The sequence below is a fragment of the Bradysia coprophila genome, unplaced genomic scaffold (genome assembly GCF_014529535.1).
Source record: "Bradysia coprophila strain Holo2 unplaced genomic scaffold, BU_Bcop_v1 contig_193, whole genome shotgun sequence".
In the NCBI taxonomy this organism is placed as follows: Eukaryota; Metazoa; Arthropoda; class Insecta; order Diptera; family Sciaridae; genus Bradysia; species Bradysia coprophila.
Window position 1 is genome coordinate 323,650 of NW_023503456.1, and position 21,167 is coordinate 344,816.

General features: G+C 37.9%; 1 protein-coding gene and 1 long non-coding RNA gene across 2 annotated transcripts in view; one reads left to right on the forward strand and one right to left on the reverse strand.

Annotated features, from left to right (window-relative positions):
* Positions 1-21,167, reverse strand: part of LOC119075262 — a 109,836-nt gene that overhangs the window by 41,141 nt on the left and 47,528 nt on the right. The gene's annotated exons all lie outside the window — the stretch shown is intronic.
* On the forward strand, positions 1,391-20,412 carry LOC119075264. Its single transcript, XR_005087351.1, has 3 exons — positions 1,391-1,524; positions 1,755-1,769; positions 20,400-20,412. It is a non-coding gene; the product is annotated as an uncharacterized LOC119075264 (long non-coding RNA).

Sequence of the window (21,167 nt, forward strand, 5' to 3'; positions counted from 1 at the left end):
GTTCGTGTTGTGTTTTGCCAATTTTTTTCATTATTCTGAAACATCGATTCGTCATACCATTTTCGAAAACATAAACAAAATGACAGTTCGAATAAGAGCTCTATTGTCTCCCAACGGGCGAGCCCACGGGAGAGAAAGTGCTTTAATTTTCTCATTAGAAATGTCATTCGGCCAGTGGTCAAGAAAACACAATTTTCTCATGACTAATTCAGGGTAGAAAATAAGGTAAAACACAACGTGCGCATGAAAAAACGTTCCTTCGGTAAACTTGGAAACCTATTGGGTGCGTGTGTTACATTATGCTGGTTATCTAAATAATCAAAATGTTGTTTGCATACAATGACTTGGGTGTAAAAAGTTATATCAACATATTGTATGACCGAGAACTTGAGCCGTAATTTCAGAAAGATTACCTGTACATCATATATGATGCTGATGCGTATACATTGTTATTCAATCTCGTACAGCCGTTTTGTTCTCATGTCATAGAAAAATATGAGGAAAGCTTAATAACAACAGGAAATCTTTGACTTGAACGTAATATGGTTTGCGGTAATTGCACCGCAAATGGAATTGCAATTTTTTTTTTCTTTTTTTCTTCCATTCGAATATATTTCGTCGAGCATTTTTCATGCTGCGTATCTAATTTCTGTGCCATTTTGTATTTATTTCTTATTTTTATAAGATACACGACACACACAGTCCATGCAATTATTTTTGCATTAAAGAGCAAGTTACATTTTCAGATGCTGGCTGGTGTATACGTATTTATACAGTGCAGGGAATTGGATGATTTTTTTTTTTACTTAAATGATTTTTGTACAACGCAATGTCAAGTTCGTGATTTTATTATCGGTGTACAGCAGTTGAAGTCGGTTGAATTAGAAATTTTAATGGAATGCAATAATCGTTTTATTTTTAATAACGAGAATTGTGTATACTTATACGTATGGACATGCATATATGCAATATAGAAATGGTAATTTTATGATATAATAAAGGCTGAACGACGATAAAAACTTTTATTTTATTTACAATTAGCTCTGAGCTTAGCGTACAATTGCTAACATAAATTCGAATCGCACACTCGGGGGTAGCGACTGTGATACACGTTGAACTGCTTTAATATAATATAAAATGGATAAAGAATGTGTAAACGGACAATGTATTCATCAGCCTCCGAATTTTTTCTTTGTTTCACGGTCTGGAATAGGTTTTTGTTTGCCAAGGGAAGAAAATAGGACATTCCAACAGCGATGTTTGCGGCTAGAGTGAAGCGAGTGCCACAATTTCGATCGAGTTGGAATTTTGTGTTTTGGCGCTTTTCTCCAGGAAAATCGTCGTAACATTTTCGAAAACACAAACAAAGTGACAGTTCCAATGAGAAATGTTCTATTTTCTTCCTGCTGGAGAGGAAGTGCTGCAGTTTTTTCACTAGAAGATGTGCCATTCGACCAGTCGTTAAGAAAACGCAATTTTCTCATGGCCTATTGAGAGGAGAAAATAAGGCAAAACTCAACGTGCGTATAAAATAGTTATTTGTTAACCAAGGGAAGAAAATATGAAATTTCACCTAGAGCGAAAGTTTGCGGCCAGAGCGAAGCGAAACTGTCTACTTTGAAGAAAATCAAATAAATAACGTACTTTAGTATTCAGCCATTTTCTCACCTAAAATGGTGACTATCAGAATAATAACAAAACGCCGTTTTGACAACGCTTCATAATGGACAAAATAGGGATTTTCACATCGCTAGCATGAAAAATCCTTTGTCGACCGAAAAAAATTTGGTTAAACAAAGAATTTTTAAATTTCAAAGCCTTGAAAATTCTTAAAAAAATCCTCAGGAAAGTAAAAAACCAATGGAAATCCAAAGAAAATCACACAACTAAAACATCTGTGAAAATCCATGGAACTTCAGCAAAATCCTCGGAAAAATCTTCAGAAAATCACAGAAAATCCTCAGAGAAATTTACAAATACCTCCAGTGATAAGCGCACCCTGGGTTAGTTAGGGATGTAAAATCAAAAAAAAAATCAGCCTGCGCTGATGATAGTCAGTCCACTCTGACTTTTGGACCGTCACTAGTTCTCGAGGTCGAAACAGCATTATTTTTCTTCATTCTTAACGTGTGCATGGGCAAGGGAAGAGTGTTTAAACTCTGTTTGTTCCTAATTTTATTTTTAGTTTGAATTCCATTTTGATAAACATTTCAGCTCTAGAAAAAAAAATGAAAGTCTTTCAGCTCTAGAAAAAAAAATGAAAGCCGCCGGCTCACCGGTTCACTTCAGGTTATACTCTTCACTGAGTATATAGAAGTAAAACGAACTAATTCGGCCTTTAGTCCGCTCACTAATGGCTTAATGAATTTTATTAAAAAAGAGTAGTCGTATGAACCGGTTCGGCTTTTTACCGGTTCGGTTTTTAACCGGTAGTTTTCTGAATCGTTTCGGTTTTTTAACTGCTCCGGATTTTTACCGTTTTAATTTTTTTAACCGGTTCGATGTTTTTAATCGGTTCGGTTTTTGAACCGGTTTGTATTCCAAACTTTTATAAGATTAGGTTAATATCTGTAGCTGTCCTAGATCTTAAAATACAGCTTCACACGCTGTATTATCAAAGAACAACAGACCCCGGCAACATTCATGAATCGGAGTCGGAGATGGTATACAGGTATTGTTCGTTTGTGGAAACAATGAGACTGTTTGAAGTACCAACAAAGTACTTTCGCCGGTTACATCAACTCAGAATTTTGTGCTTCCCATTCCAATCGTCCATTTGCAACAGAGAATCTTAATTATTTCTTTCTCTAACACGAAATCGAAATCTTTTGTTTTTTGTTTGTGTTTTTCAACACGGTAACACCCTGGAGACGTTGTTAATGTCAGTCCATCTGTGCAATGAATTTATACAAATCATGTCTCTGATTTCAAACTTTACCGTCTAATTATTTCGTCAGTTAATTGCATATCGGAAAAGGTGTCACGAACAGATCTGAGTATTTTCTACATTTCGTTCTGTTTTTCAAATTCATCAGCGCACCGGTTCTGCCAACTCTTTAATCGGGTGAGAATCTTTGCAATATAACAACGAGAAAATAAAAATTTAAATTGAATTTTCTGTTACGAAATCGGCACCAATTAATTTCTCACGTATTTATACAATACAATACAGTATACACAGTGTGCCAGCAGGCAGCCAAACAATACGTTCATCATTTGAAGTTTTATGTTGTACAGCTGAACAACTCTTTAACATTTTAAAAACTACTGTATTTACTCGAAATTAACAGTCAAAACTTTAAACTTTTGCACCATTCAGTCTCTGTGCAGAGAACGAAGTTCAGCACAAGAAAACGAGAAAAAAAGACAACTCTGTGTGTACAATCAGACGTTGCAACAAAAGTTTATCTCTGTGAGAAGATGGTTGGAAAAACTTTATTGCATTACAACAATCATCTTTTCAAACATAAAAGTTTATTTCATCATTTTGAGAGGAATTCAGTTAACAATATTGAATCAAAAGTTCAATATCTAATCAGAGTTGTTTGTGTTTTTTTGCTCTTTATTCGATTTAAAGGGAGCAAACAAATTGATTTATATCGAATAGGATTGGGTCGGTGGATGGCTTTGTGTGTAATGATTAAATCAGCGGTAAATTAAAAGTTTTGTAGCCCCCAAATCACCAATACCAATTACCAATACGTTTAATGCCTCTAGGAAAAATAGAGTTAGGAATTCGTTGTCGCATTACTCGTTCGACGAATCAACCACCGATTTACATTTTACAGCGATTTTGAAAATGCAGTGATCAAATTGCTCAGCAATGCTGACAAAACTAAGTTGGAAAACTATCGTCCCATCAGTCTCTTATCAACACTGTACAAGTGGTTCATGATATGTCTATTAAAACGCTACGTCGTGTATAAAACTCCATAAAATCACGAAAAAATTCAGAATTGGCAGAGGTGTACGACAGGGTGACTGTCACCCGGTGACACCATATCACCGAAGTCATTCTGGAGAGTATTTTTAAGAAATTAGACTGGAGTGAAGTGGGTATCAACATACTTGAGTAATCTCCGTTTCGCAGATGACATCAGCCTGATGACAGCTGATCTAGATCCGGCGCAGATCATGTTACAACAGTTAAATGAGGAGTCAAGCAAAGTAGGCCTCAAGATGAATTTGTCGAAAATGAAAAGCATGACAAACATTGACGATGACAGAGACAATAAAGTTGGTGATACTGTCATTGAACGAGTTCTGCTAATGCTTGGTTCAGATGCTATGTTTTTTTTAATAAAATATTATTTGACAGCTGTCACGCATGCTTGCAGTGCGTTGCACTAAGTCAACAACATTTTTTTTTTGAAAAGACATCATCAATAAAGAAATGACAACATCGGGGATCGATAAAACGTTCTTTTATCATCAATTCACATCGACCAACAATTTATGAAACATAAAAATCTATGTAGAATGTAGAAACTATAAACACACTATCTGCAGCTGTGCCATTTTGTTTACTTTATTATAACAGCAACAAATTTCGTTAAGCTCTAGGACACAAACATATGTTTTGAATTTATTGTCGAGATTTCGAAAACTTATTGAAATCAAGTTTTAAGTATGGTTTCTACTCAACAAAAAGTATTCCGTGTGAGAGCAGTGAGAGAGCGAGCTGTCAAAACAATGCAAAAATGTAAATAATTTAATTCTGTCTCTCAAACGGAGTGCTTTTCTGTTTAGTCGAAATCAAGACATAGCCAAGAGTAGAGTGATTACGGCCTCAGTTCTCTTTTCTCAATGCGACCGACTTCTACCAACCTGTTGAACAAGCTGCTTTCAGATCTGGTTTCAGCACAAACGACCATTTGCAGGTGATGAGAACGCTTATTGAGAGGTGTCGCCGGTGTCGCGAATACAACATCGAATAGTCTTGCTATTCATAGACTTCGAAAAAGCTTTCGATTCAGTGGAAACATGGTCGATATTGGACGCATTAGACGAATGTAGAGTAGACTCAAGGTACTCCAACACAATTCGATATGTGCACAAAAATGCTACTTCATGTATAAAACTTCATAAGAGCACGGAGAAATTCAGAATTGACCGAGGTGTAAGGCAGGGTGACACCATTTCACCGAAATTATTCACGGCGATTCTGCAGAGTGTTTTTAGGAAGTTAAACTGGAGTAAAATGGGAATAAAGATAAATGGAGAGTACCTGAGCAATCTCCGCTTCGCTGATGACATTGTACCGATAGCAACGAATCTAGGTCAGGCTCAGCTTATGCTACAACAGTTAAGTGAAGAGGCAAGCAAAGTTGGCCTCAAGATGAACTTATCGAAAACAAAAGTCATGACCAACATCGGGGACGATAGAGAAATCAAAATTGGTGACACTGTCATTGAACGAGTCGACAGCTATGTATATCTAGGACATAAACTGAAGTTAGGTCTGGACAACCAGACTGCAGAAATAAGACGTAGGATTGGTCTTGCATGGGCAGCGTTCGGAAAACTCAGACTAATTTTCAAAAGCAAAATGAATAATAGTCTGAAACGCAAAGTGTTCGATACGTGTGTCCTTCCAGTGCTCACTTATGGAGCGGAAACGTTAACGTTAACGAAAGCATCCGAAGATAAATTGAGAGTGACACAAAGAGCCATGGAACGGAGTATGCTTGGAATAACACTCAGAGACAGAATGACGAATCAATGGATTCGACAACAAACCAGGGTCGTTGATGTCATGGAAAGAATAGCATCTCTGAAATGGAGCTGGGCGGGACATATTGCAAGAAGGACAGACGAACGTTGGACCAAAAAGATCATGAACTGGCGACCATATAAAAGACGAGCTATAGGTAGACCACCAGAGAGATGGACAAACGGAATTAAGAATATTGCAGGTACAAACTGGCAACAAATGGCAATGGATCGTACGAAATGGAAAAATATTTTTTTTTACTCGACGGATTTATTATAAGAAAATGTAGCACATGACCTCAGGACTCTGGAACAGTCTTTAAATCGGCCCTGTTTCGGCTTTTAAGAGTCTCAAAAAAGGACATGATGAAGCAAACGTTTTTTCAAAACCCTACTTCTCTCCAAGAAAATACAGGGCCGATCAATGCACTTTCAACGCATGAGTGGTACTCTAATAAGGATACTGAAACTTGACAGTGTGTCACACAAGTGTCAAACACTGTCCGTGGTACTTTTAGTCCGTGGTACGAATAGTATTTTTCATATTGGACGGAGAAAAAGTGCGACGAAGTCGCACTTTTCGGGTCCTACGTATGAAAAACTGATTACTGTTCCGGAGTCCTGAGGTCATGTGCTATATCATAAAGCATTTGTCATACCTAGGACCCGAAAAGTGCGACTTCGTTGCACTTTTACTCCGTCCAATAAGAAAAATACTATTCGTACCACGGACTAAAAGTCTTTTTTAGCGAAGTCGATTCCAGACCTCGCCTTCAGCTTTGTCTGGAAACTTTTCACACGCTAAAAAAGACTTTTAGTCCTACGTACGAAATATACTATTATTTTAAAATCCGTCAAGTCAAAAATAGAGTCGACATAAAACAGAGGAAAGAGAATTGATGCCGTAATCCCTCTCCAGCCACAGGTAACCATTGCTTTTTACCAATGTTATGGGGAAACTCGATTTTTCGCTATATTTTTAAACGCTCAAAACATGAAATCAAATTTATATTTTTCAATCTAACGCTATGAACCAACGATAAATTCTATATTAGCTTCAACAAACTAAATCAAATCCAGTCATTGTCCGGCTCCCTATATAAGAGCGAATAATTCGGCGTAAAAACCTACAACCAATTCTTTTGGGTTCTCTGTTTAAATATGCTATGAAATATTGCGGCGATTAATCGACAACATAACTATATCGCATGTCGGTCAAAAATAAAAATTTCTGATTCAGCATTATTTTGAACATTTTGATGATATGTTGATAGGAAAAGATTTTATGGGTTTTTGTATTCTCTTTGTAAGTAACAATAGCGTCTCATAAGACGTTTCAGCATCAATGTTGGTCGGTGTTAGCACAGTGGTTTTTTTTTGTTCATTCGTTTTTTTTTCTAAGAATTTATTTTATGTCTGATTCGGGTTCGGGAGAATTTATTGTTTGTCTCACTGACGTTTTGTGGTTTTTCTTGTTGCTTTCATTCCGAAAACGAATGATTCGAGCTGATTAACGTAACAAAGACCTAGACGCATAAAACCTTTTCTTTCGAGCCCACCCAACGAATCAATAACAAATATTTTTGACTGGCAGTAGATGTCATTTCTTTTCTACTTTGTTATTAACCTTTTACGAACGACTATCACCTGTTACTTCATGATGTATAGCAAAATGTATCTTCAAAAAAATGAAGTAAAAGATTTGAAATTCGATTTTTCAACTGATGATATGCTTGCAGTTGCGCTTGCCGTCGGTGGTAGGTTAGGCTGTTAAAATATTCCAGAAATGCAGCTGCCTGTTTCAAATTGAATTTTAGACAATAAATGTTCGTTGATCGATAAAGGAATCTCCCGGATTTTTCCAACCAACCAAGATAAAAGATCTGCGTCAAACGATGTTTTTCAATTTTTCCAACTAATCCGGGACGAAATGGCATGAAAATCGGAAATAAAGTGAACATTGATTTCATTGATTCTTTTGTTGATCAACAAACATTTATTGTCTAAAATTCAAATTGGAAGTCTTGCGTTAGAAAAATTTTGAATATCGACCGCACTTACGGCGTGAATAGATTAAGATTGGCCAACGCACTCCACTAACAGGCACAAGAACCGATTTTTTAACGGTCAATGTCCTTTTATTTTGTATGTAACGCCCGTAACGCAGGGGCCTATACCAACATAAAAAAACTGAATTTTGGACTACTGCGTCGTGGAGTGGAGGCCTCTCTTTAAAATTCTGTTCTCGTGCCTGTTCTTGGAGTGCGTTGGATTGGCTTGTTCTGTATGTGTTTTTCATGTAGATGGAAGCACAATGTTGCTATAGGCTTTGAAATTAAGTTTCCCTACGTTGCCCACATTGCAATGTCAAACACATGTCCAATGTCGTGAATTTGTTCTAGGTGAAGTCCTCGGGTAATGACCGTTTCCACCAAGTTATCAGCGTAACCTCCCAATTAAAATATCTTTAAATTGTCAATAACGTGTGCGACTTGTAAAAACAAAAATCAAACCCACCAACAACCGGTGGCGATCCACTTGTCAACGGACAATATCCATAAACAAATTCCTTAATCTATCTGTTTCGAGGCTGTACGAGTGTTCGAGTGTACGTAACCAACGTGGATATATTAAGTAACTCTTTACTTTAGTTTAGTTCACTTCAGATAACAATTTTATTGAAAATAAATATTGAATAGCCACAAAAAAAGTCCAAAAATGCTTCATATCCCACTTTTATATAGAAAATAGTCCAAATAAATCGAAATTTGGGTTCCAAGAGTATAAAAGAACCACGTGAATGCATCGGAAAATTCTTTATTTTAGTTGATCTCACTCTTGTCAGCAATAAATAATGAATAGCCGCACAAAAAACCTCAAAAAAGCGAAAAACAAACGAAAGAAAAGTGTAAAATTTCGTCGACTTGGGGTGGACTTCCGCTAAAGTCGCTCTAACCCTTTGCAGTGAAAGGATGTTTTTCCATGTTATGGTACTACAGAGGCTAGGCTCTGTCACCATACATACCATGTCTCGGACTTATGTCACTGCAGCCGGTCAGGGACTTGGGAAAATCACCTATTTTTTCACCTAAAATGATTGATATCACCAACAGGTCAACATGGACCTGGTGGTGTGTATACTCAAAATGTGCGTCTCTTCAAGGCCTACAAGGCTAGATAAAAAAGTGTTTTCCCAAAATGGTTTTACTCGACTAATTGCGAGAAAACGATTATGGGCCCCTTTTGGCAGACCCTTACTTCATGACCTCGAGCGTCGACAACAAAATATATGACACCAAACGTAGTGCCACGTTTTACGCGCAACAGTTCAAAGAATCGAATGAGCTATAAGTCAATGTTATCCGTAACCCGTTGTCCCAAAGTTGTTCGAAGATTTCGCAATGTCACTCTTAATGTTTGGGGATGAGTCAAAAGTTTTCTTCAGAATTATATTTCAAAATGTAGCTCATTCAATCTGTCTGAAACTGTGATTTCCCGCACTTCCTACACCGATTAAAAATAACTTGTCTGACATTAATGACCAATCTGAGCCAAATAAAAGGCCTAGATAAGACACAACGAACATAATCGTTTTTGGTGTTAAGTCTTATTTAACACAAAATTAACTGCAAATTTTGATAAGTGCCGCATAATACTTTTACGATTTTTTTTTTTTTTTTTCATTGTCAAACTGTAAATCGAACTCCCTAATTATCGACAATGTGCGAACTAGTTAATTAATCACCGATCTAGATAAATGAGAACATGAGCCACACATAGCATCAAGTACTTAATCCTTTTATAACGACAATTACGAATTACCGACATACCTAAGTTGATGTCGAAAATAAGCTCGTTGTCATTAATCATTAACGTTTAACCATTTAACCATTAAAATTTAATATACATAGGCCTCGTTTTGCCAATGTTGTTAATATACGTCGTATACGTACTACACCAACAACAACGAATGAGTAGCTTTTTTTCCTGTAATTATTCACAATTAATTTTTTTCTCTCTTTTTGGCTGGAAATTCTTTTTATTAACATTGTGCTTATGCTGCTCGGATCGTTGCGGGTTATTATTGTTGTATTGCATGATTTGTGATGATGATTGGTGTTTCTTTAAAGATTAGAGTTGTTTTTTTCTTGTCGATTCCTTTTTTTTATTTCTCAATGAATTTATTATATGAACAGCTCATCATTTTTATGCGGAAATCGATTGGAAATTTTTAGTGTTCAGTAATATACAATGCTGTTTGGTGAGAATAGTACATGAATGGGTGAACGAACAAACAAAAAAAAAAAAGAAGAATTGAATTCACCCAGCACATAATTCGTATTCTGTCATGGTTATTTTTGAATTCCAATAACAAAAAATCATCCAAAGAACTTGAAACACATATTTTATCAGTCACAAACCATTTACGTAATAATGTGTCGCAAGTGGCACAGGTTTCTTCCAAAACATTTTATATTTGACAGGAGAAGACACTCTCAGTACTGCACTGTCTTCCTCACCTTCGGCTCCAATTACAAACCTCTCACACGTCAAAAAAACAAATGTCCAAGCACGACGAGCACGACATTAATGTTCTATTATGTGTCTCTTGTGATGTGCCAAGCAGTCTTTTCAATTACAATACAACGCTCACAAGTACGTGTAGAAGCAACTGTAATGGCTTTAAATGATGTTTAAATTGGCTCCCCGGAAGAATCCCAACAATCAGAATTTGATGGGCGTGTAAATAGTTCATCAACTGTCCACTTTAACCATGCAAAATCTGGAAAATCGACCAGCACCGCCATTTTATAAAATGTTCATCATCGAAGCCAAAGCAATTTATCTGCGCCAACTCACCAGCCCAAAGTTATTTTAAGTGGTCAATGAAGACAGCAACCAACAGTAACAAATGTTACAGTCACAAATCATGAATGGTCACAAATACCAGCAACCTAACAAGCAGTTCCACCCATCCCAAACTTGGTCAATAATAGATGACGCGTTCACACCCGCAAGCAACACAACCACCAGTTGCATCAATCGCAGCCATGGCTCCTGATCAATCATTATCAATGGAAATGGAAGATAATTTACTCAACCTCAGTGACAGTGACTAAATTTCTCTTTGAAGGGGAGCGCGTGTGGAAATTTTGTTTTCTTCCTGGTATCCGAGTAAAATTTCCCGGTATCTAAAATCGTAAATTTGATTTTTCGCCACGTATTTTTCCCGATTTTTTCGATTTCCCGGTATCTAAATAATTTTTCTGAAAACTTCCCGTTATCCAGGATACAGCGGATAGCGGGAATTTCCACACGCGAAGGGGAGGTAACTGTGGTGAGCCAAGCAACATTTTCAGTTGATTCCAACCAGATACAGGTTTTGTTCACTCAGTTTTACATTTTTTTTTAAATGTATGGTTTCAAAGAGAAAACATCGTCTTTTCGTTCCAATGCTCTATTTGATTCGCACATATAATAAATACTTGTTTTACGACAGTTTTCAAAGTTTCCATCTATTCCTTCCAATCCACTTAGAGGTTATTGGCTCAGATACAATGTCTACAGAAGATAACCGGTCCAATAAATACATTCAATTCGACGGAAAAAAATTAAAAAATAAAAATGGAGGTCCTTTTGGACGAAAAGAACCTGACTGAATTTATCGAATTAATCGATTTGGTAGAAGCTGCGGAAGATGAGGAACAGAAGCATAAAATCATCATACAAGAGAAGAAATGCAAATCCATATTAGAGCAGTACATTACAGTGATAACCAGTTACAATATGTGAATGACAAAAAGCTAGCAAAGGACATATTCGATGCTCTGAAAGTTGTTTCCAAGTGCCTTCGGCTTAGGATCACAATATGGGACGGGTGGTCTAGTGGTGAACGCACTAGCTTTCCACTGAGGAGGCCCGGGTTCCCGATCCCCGGTGCTGACATTACGAGGAATTTTCCTCTAAGTAATTCGATGTCCCTAAGTTCTCACAAGTTTCCAAAAAAATGGGCAGTCCCGATATTCGATGCGGGACTCAAAATAAAGTACACAATAGTATGTGACGTCACTCATAGATGGAGAGCAAGGTGTACTGCGGCGCCACCTGTTGGACAATATGAGAAACATCAGCGGAACGAACCGGACCGATTCAACAAAATTAATGGTGCATTAGTGTGTACGATTCGGCCTCTCCAGCAATGTAACCTGTAAGTATGCACTTACAAAATGGGTCTTCACGATATCTGAACAAAGACGAGAATACCATCTAATGACTACCCTCACACGACCATGTACGTTTCGTGTACCTCGAGAACCTTCTGTAAGAAAAGCGCATGTTTTCGGTTTTTGATCACCTCCCATCCCATTCCTCCCATTAGTCGAGGTATTTTTTTAGAGGTGGTTTCGGCTTCTAGGGTCGAATACATTTCTGGGTCACATATAAAAAATTCCTGTTGGAAAATGCGTCATAGGTAGGCGGTTCTTTAAAAGAATCCCTCAAGAAAATAGTATATTTCAACATACCCCAATACACACAAGATGTGTGTGCACGCGCGGGCGAAGCCCAAGCGAAAACACACATCGAGTGTGTATTGGGGTATTTTGAAAGTTATTTTTCTGTAATAGCGAGAGTGTGTTGGTGCATTCCTTCCCAACCGTTACTTTCCTTCTCGACCGTTTACTTTCCCTACCAACCGATTCATATCATAGCTCACCAATACACTCTCACGTATAGATTAGAAAAATAGGTTTCGTTCGTAGGGATGGGAGGCGTTCAAAATTATCGATAATATCAATCGAAAGAAATTATCGACAATCGATTAATCATATCGTTATCGATAACTTAATAATTATCGAAATTCGATAATTATCAAAATATCGATATTTTGTTATTTATCCGAAAATTCATGATAATATACCGATATATCGGAATATATCGATAAATAATGGATTTTCGGACCGAAATATCGATATATCGAATTATCAATGTGTTGATATAATTATCAAAATATCAATAACTAGGCCCCATCTTTTGGATGGGTCAGATCCCTTGACTGACTGACTACTTTTCTCAAGAAGATTTTTGTAATCCGAGCAAAAAAAAATCACTCTAAAAGTATATAAAAGTATACCAGGGTATGCGTACCCTACTTTCGATACAAAACACGTATATGAGAAATTCCAGCACTTGATCATATACTGGCTCATACGTATTTTCAGTACTTAAGAGGCATCGATGACACCGCCAAAGACTGTCCCAAGCCAGTTTGAAAAAGAGTGGAGGGAATGAAGTTTAACGAGGACGTAGCAGTAGATAAGATAGGATTAGATAGATCAATCTTAAGGTTGAATGAATCGTGAGCTGGAAGCCGAAAGAATTGGGGTTAAGGGACCAACGTTGAGGTGAAACAACACGATCAGGAAGCCAAAGGATAGAACGATCCCAGAATTCTTATTAGCTACTAGGTTAAGCTTTTAAAGGACGAATAACCTTTTGCTCAGATAGGTTCAAAAGAATGGGCAAAGCTTTATGGAAAAGAATGTTCAAAAAGAGTAACACTACCCCGTCGGGCACTGTGCACTTTGATAGGCACGGTGGTCCCGGAACGTGCAGAAATGTGCGGGTCAGAGCTCGAGGATTACCGGGGGCGAGCAAAGTAAAGCTTTCATACTCACCAACCCGCAGTAGCAAGCGTGGTGTTTTAATGCTAAAAACCTTCAAACGAAGCCATAACGAATTATACATTGCCACATATAATGCCAGAACATTGTCGTCAAGACAAAAAATGCAAGAAATGGAAGAAGAGCTAGAAAAGATAAAATGGGATGTTGTGGGAGTGAGCGAAGTGAGAAAACCTGGAGAGGAATGCCTGAAATTACAATCAGGGCATACATTCTTCTACCGAGGAAGTGACAGTCAGATGCTGATGCACGGTGTCGGATTGTTCATAAACAAGCGGTGGTCGGATCGCATAATTCACACGAAAAGCATATCCGATCGAGTGATATACGTAATCCTGAAGATAAATAACAGATACAGTGTCAAATTAATTCAGGTTTACGCACCCACGTCCACCCATGATGACGAAGAAGTAGAAAGATTCTATGAAGATGTCGAGAAAGCTCTGGACGAAAACCCTTCACATTACCAATATCTAATCGGTGATTTCAATGCGAAGCTGGGAAAACGAGAAGAAGACTCCGAAGTTTCTGTTGGTAGTTTTAGCAACGACCAAAGAAATGAGCGTGGAAATACTTTACTCAACTTCTTACAGCAACACAATTTGTACGCAATGAATTCATTTTTTGCAGGAAAGCCTCAACGGAAATGGACTTGGGCTAGTGCAGATGGTGTAACGAAAAATGAGATCGATTACATCATAACTGGCTGTAAGTCAACCGTTAAGAACGTTACGGTCCTAAACAATTTTTCAACCGGTAGTGATCACCGAATGGTTCGTGCAAGAGTCACGTTAAATACCAGATTTCAAAGATCACAACTAGTTCAGAAAAGTGAAAGGATTGACGTACAACGGCTTTACACACAAAATGAAGAATTTGCTACGAAAATGACTGCCGAATTAGATAACGTCAACAATCAATGTGAAACATTGGACGAATTGAATACCAAAATCGTCGATACAATAATGGGTTTCATGAAATCCAAATGCAAATCCGTCCAAGGGAAAGAATCAAAACTCAGCAGAGAAACATTAGACCTGATCGCAAGCAGAGCAGAGTTGGTAAAAAACGGAGGACGAGATTCGGTGGAATACCGGAACCTGTCTAAAAGTATCAACAAAGCAAGGAGATCAGATGAAAGAAAATATAATGTCCAATTGGCTCAAAACATAATTGAAGCTAACTGCAATATGAAAGTCCTACGAAGAAAAATGACAAACGCCAAAAAAGAAATCTTCAAATTACGAGACAAAACAGGAACGATCCAAACGGATCGAAATGCGATATTAAACATTGCAACAGAATTTTATGAGAATTTGTTTTCTTCAGCAAGACAGAGCCCAACGGAAGAAACCGAAGATAGACCAATAATAAGAAACGTGGGATCGGAGGATATGCCCGACATAACTGTTGATGAAGTCAAAGCTGCAGTAGCCGAGATGAAAAACAAAAAGTCTCCCGGAGAAGATGGTGTTCCAGTGGAAGCCATTAAACTAGGTGGAGACTCATTATTAAAGGCAATCACGGCTTTGTTTAATCAATGTCTCCAATGGGAAGAAGTACCAGAAGCCTGGGAAAATGCGGTAATTACATTGCTGCATAAAAAAGGAGACATAACAAAGCTGGAAAATTACCGACCCATAAGCCTATTGTCAACACTCTACAAGTTGTTTATGAAAATCATTACGAAGAGGAACACTAACAAGTTCGACTTCTACCAACCTGTTGAACAAGCTGCCTTCAGATCTGGTTTCAGCACAAACGACCATTTGCAGGTGATGAGAACGCTTATTGAGAAGTGTCGTGAATACAACATCGACATAGTCTTGCTATTCATAGACTTCGAAAAAGCTTTCGATTCAGTGGAAACATGGTCGATATTGGACGCATTAGACGAATGTAGAGTAGACTCAAGGTACTCCAACACAATTCGATATGTGTACAAAAATGCTACTTCATGTATAAAACTTCATAAGAGCACGGAGAAATTCAGAATTGGCCGAGGTGTAAGGCAGGGTGACACCATTTCACCGAAATTATTCACGGCGATTCTGCAGAGTATTTTTAGGAAGTTAAACTGGAGTAAAATGGGATTAAAGATAAATGGAGAGTACCTGAGCAATCTCCGCTTCGCTGATGACATTGTACCGATAGCAGCGAATCTAGGTCAGGCTCAGCTTATGCTACAACAGTTAAGTGAAGAGGCGAGCAAAGTTGGCCTCAAGATGAACTTATCGAAAACAAAAGTCATGACCAACATCGGGGACGATAGAGAGGTCAAAATTGGTGACACTGTCATTGAACGAGTCGACAGCTATGTATATCTAGGACATAAACTGAAGTTAGGTCTGGACAACCAAACTGCAGAAATAAGACGTAGGATTGGTCTTGCATGGGCAGCGTTCGGAAAACTCAGACTAATTTTCAAAAGCAAAATGAATAATAGTCTGAAACGCAAAGTTTTCGACACTTGTGTCCTTCCAGTGCTCACTTATGGAGCGGAAACGTTAACTTTAACAAAAGCATCCGAAGATAAATTGAGAGTGACACAAAGAGCCATGGAACGGAGTATGCTTGGAATAACACTCAGAGACAGAATGACGAATCAATGGATTCGACAACAAACCAGGGTCGTTGATGTCATGGAAAGAATAGCATCTCTGAAATGGAGCTGGGCGGGACATATTGCAAGAAGGACAGACGAACGTTGGACCAAAAAGATCATGAACTGGCGACCATATAAAAGACGAGCTATAGGTAGACCACCAGAGAGATGGACAAACGGAATTAAGAATATTGCAGGTACAAACTGGCAGCAAATGGCAATGGATCGTACGAAATGGAAAGAAGTTGGAGAGGCCTACATCCAGCAGTGGATAGAAACAGGCTGAAAAAGAAGAAGAAGAAGAAAGATGATTTGCTGAAAAGTATACATTTGGGTGATTTTTAAATACTGTCTTTTGGTGATATATTTCCACCAAAATTATCATTTTTCAAGTATGTACGACCGCAATAACGACCACGAATGTGTTAGCTTTCAACATAAAATAGATTTGGTTGTAGCAGTTTGACCAACCCTGAGAAAACTGAGCAGTTTATGAAAATTTCGGTACACTGGTCACTTTTTTCAGAACTGGTCAAGTGACTACAACCAAATCTACTTTCTGTTGAAAGCTAATACATTCGTGGTCGTTATTCACGCCGGTAGTGCGGTCGAAATTCAAAATGGAAAGTGCGGAGGTCTTTCTAACGTAGCGTCATTTTCATACAATGAAGCGTATTTTTCGGTTCACTTTTTCATCGAATCGTTCACTTAAAATTCAAATTTTAGGCACACTTACGGCGTGAATTGCGGTCGTGTGTTTTGAAAAAAGGATTCTGATGAAAAGATACCATCAAAAAGGCAGCACGAGATACAGACCCTGGAAAGAGGCGAATTTCTTGCTTACATATTGAATAAAAATGAAACTCGTGTGATTACGGCCCTCGCTTCGCTCTGGCCGCAAAGTTCACACTCGTCCAAACTTTAATTTTTTTCTTATCATCGATATAAAGATATTACACACACAAAATTTTGGAATGAATCCTAGAATATTACTCCAGTATATTCCATTAACAAGCTTAACCCAAAAATGTCTTTCTTAGTGGGATAATTGTCTTTTGTGGACCATTAAGAATTACTCAACTAATAACACGATAATATCACGGGACGATACAAAAATTCTTTTAGGAATATCTCTGAGATCCCCCGACCGTCATAGCCCAACTTTGAACTTATCCTCGGGAATGGAATTCCCCGTTGAATAAAAAAAGTTTTTGAAATCCGTTGAGGATTACGTCAAGCTATCGTGTTATCTCGGAACGAGACAAAAATTCTTTTGGGAATATCTCTAAGATCACCAGCCCGTTACGACCCATCTTCGAACGTAGCCTTCGTAATTTTATTCCCTGTCGATTAAAAAAAAGTTTTTGGAAATCCGTTGAGGATTACGTCAAGTTATCGTGTTATTAAGGAACGAGACAAAAATTCTTTTGGGAATATCTCTAAGATCACCAGCCCGTTACGACCCATCTTCAAACTTAGCCTCAGCAATTTAATTCCCCGTCGATTAAAAAAAAGTTTTTGGAAATTCGTCGAAAACTACTCGAGTTATCGTGGAATCAAGCGACCAGACAAAAATTCTCCTGAGAATATCTCTAAGATCACCCGTCCGTTATAACCCATCTTCGAACTTAACCTGAGGAATTTAATTCCCCGTCAAATAAAAAAAAGTTTTTGGAAATCCGTCGAAAACTACTCGAGTTATCGTGGAATCAAGGGACGAGACAAAAATTCTTTTGGGAATATCTCTAAGAACACCCGACCGTAAAAGCCCATCTTCGAACTTAACCTCATTAATTTAATTCCCCGTCGATTAAAAAAAAGTTTTTGAAAATCCGTTGAAAATTACTCAAGTTATCGTGTTATCAACGAATCATCAAAGTGTGACAAACATTTTCTGTATTTAAGGTTTTTGGTCATACATTCATGCATTTTCAATCATAGTAGTGATCATTGTGTAACAAACATTTTAGGGTGTTTATCATCCGTAAGACCCATGACTTTCAGTCAAGGGAATTATCGATTATCGATAATTGATAATTATCGATAATCATTATCATTATCGCCCATGCCTATTCGTTCGCTCATCAATGAGTTTTCACTGAACAATATCAGTTGCATACCATAAAGTTTTTACACCGAAAGCAACTCTATGTGTTGCCCTTTGTAATTTGTTATGAAAATTCTCCTCAATGAATGATTAATAATCCAAAAAAAACATCGTTTTATCTCCTATTTAGATTTTCTTTTCTATTTTTTCTTGTTTGTGTGTTTGTCGGTACCAACCCCGTTCTTAAATAGGAATCCATAAACCGTTAGAACAAATTTCCAAACGCGGTCGATTATTACAAAAGAAATTGAAGCACCGCATGAGAGTGATCGATAAATTGACCATGTGTTAGAGTATCCCTGCTGGGTTATGTATTATGAAAACCATTATCCAATTTTTGCTTCGTTTCTGATGGTTTTTTTTCGTTCTTTTTTGATATACTGGTTGTTGTACACAGTTGACCCGAGTACTTATTATTTGCTGCTTGGTTCTCGAGATAAATTCTTAATTCTCTGTTTTAGACACAACCGTTATTTGTGAGTTGTGAAAACTTCTATTTTAACCATTTATCTTGCGCTGCTAAAACGAAATGTTAGATGGCCAGTAACACTTTGATATGGTTGTTGTTAATGGCGCATTTTTTTTTTTTTCATTTTTAAAGAGAATTTGCTCAACTAAATCAAACTTGAATACCAAGTAGAACTGTGTGCAGTGTTTGAACAGGAGATGTATATTGCAGTTTTGCCATTGAATTTTAATTTCGTTGTGCACAGGAAATGCAATGATAAATTATGGTATAGTGCCCGTAGGTTGAGTAACATTATAGAGACGTAACTTTTATTTACAATTTCAACAGTATAATACAGAATTTCACATGCGGTGTGTATACGCGGTGGTGTGTATCTTCTTCTTCTTTTTCAGCCTGTTTCTATCCACTGCTGGATGTAGGCCTCTCCAACTTCTTTCCATTTCGTACGATCCATTGCCATTTGCTGCCAGTTTGTACCTGCAATATTCTTAATTCCGTTTGTCCATCTCTCTGGTGGTCTACCTATAGCTCGTCTTTTATATGGTCGCCAGTTCATGATCTTTTTGGTCCAACGTTCGTCTGTCCTTCTTGCAATATGTCCCGCCCAGCTCCATTTCAGAGATGCTATTCTTTCCATGACATCAACGACCCTGGTTTGTTGTCGAATCCATTGATTCGTCATTCTGTCTCTGAGTGTTATTCCGAGCATACTCCGTTCCATGGCTCTTTGTGTCACTCTCAATTTATCTTCGGATGCTTTTGTTAAAGTTAACGTTTCCGCTCCATAAGTGAGCACTGGAAGGACACAAGTGTCGAAAACTTTGCGTTTCAGACTATTATTCATTTTGCTTTTGAAAATTAGTCTGAGTTTTCCGAACGCTGCCCATGCAAGACCAATCCTACGTCTTATTTCTGCAGTTTGGTTGTCCAGACCTAACTTCAGTTTATGTCCTAGATATACATAGCTGTCGACTCGTTCAATGACAGTGTCACCAATTTTGATTTCTCTATCGTCCCCGATGTTGGTCATGACTTTTGTTTTCGATAAGTTCATCTTGAGGCCAACTTTGCTCGCCTCTTCACTTAACTGCTGTAGCATAAGCTGAGCCTGACCTAGATTCGCTGCTATCGGTACAATGTCATCAGCGAAGCGGAGATTGCTCAGGTACTCTCCATTTATCTTTATTCCCATTTTACTCCAGTTTAACTTCCTAAAAATACTCTGCAGAATCGCCGTGAATAATTTCGGTGAAATGGTGTCACCCTGCCTTACACCTCGGCCAATTCTGAATTTCTCCGTGCTCTTATGAAGTTTTATACATGAAGTAGCATTTTTGTACACATATCGAATTGTGTTGGAGTACCTTGAGTCTACTCTACATTCGTCTAATGCGTCCAATATCGACCATGTTTCTACTGAATCGAAAGCTTTTTCGAAGTCTATGAATATCAAGACTATGTCGATGTTGTATTCACGACACTTCTCAATAAGCGTTCTCATCACCTGCAAATGGTCGTTTGTGCTGAAACCAGATCTGAAAGCAGCTTGTTCAACAGGTTGGTAGAAGTCGAACTTGTTAGTGTTCCTCTTCGTAATGATTTTCATAAACAACTTGTAGAGTGTTGACAATAGGCTTATGGGTCGGTAATTTTCCAGCTTTGTTATGTCTCCTTTTTTATGCAGCAATGTAATTACCGCATTTTCCCAGGCTTCTGGTACTTCTTCCCATTGGAGACATCGATTAAACAAAGCCGTGATTGCCTTTAATAATGAGTCTCCACCCAGTTTAATGGCTTCCACTGGAACACCATCTTCTCCGGGAGACTTTTTGTTTTTCATCTCGGCTACTGCAGCTTTGACTTCATCAACAGTTATGTCGGGCATATCCTCCGATCCCACGTTTCTTATTATTGGTCTATCTTCGGTTTCTTCCGTTGGGCTCTGTCTTGCTGAAGAAAACAAATTCTCATAAAATTCTGTTGCAATGTTTAATATCGCATTTCGATCCGTTTGGATCGTTCCTGTTTTGTCTCGTAATTTGAAGATTTCTTTTTTGGCGTTTGTCATTTTTCTCCGTAGGACTTTCATATTGCAGTTAGCTTCAATTATGTTTTGAGCCAATTGGACATTATATTTTCTTTCATCTGATCTCCTTGCTCTGTTGATACTTTTAGACAGGTTCCGGTATTCCACCGAATCTCGTCCTCCGTTTTTTACCAACTCTGCTCTGCTTGCGATCAGGTCTAATGTTTCTCTGCTGAGTTTTGATTCTTTCCCTTGGACGGATTTGCATTTGGATTTCATGAAACCCATTATTGTATCGACGATTTTGGTATTCAATTCGTCCAATGTTTCACATTGATTGTTGACGTTATCTAATTCGGCAGTCATTTTCGCAGCAAATTCTTCATTTTGTGTGTAAAGCCGTTGTACGTCAATCCTTTCACTTTTCTGAACTAGTTGTGATCTTTGAAATCTGGTATTTAACGTGACTCTTGCACGAACCATTCGGTGATCACTACCGGTTGAAAAATTGTTTAGGACCGTAACGTTCTTAACGGTTGACTTACAGCCAGTTATGATGTAATCGA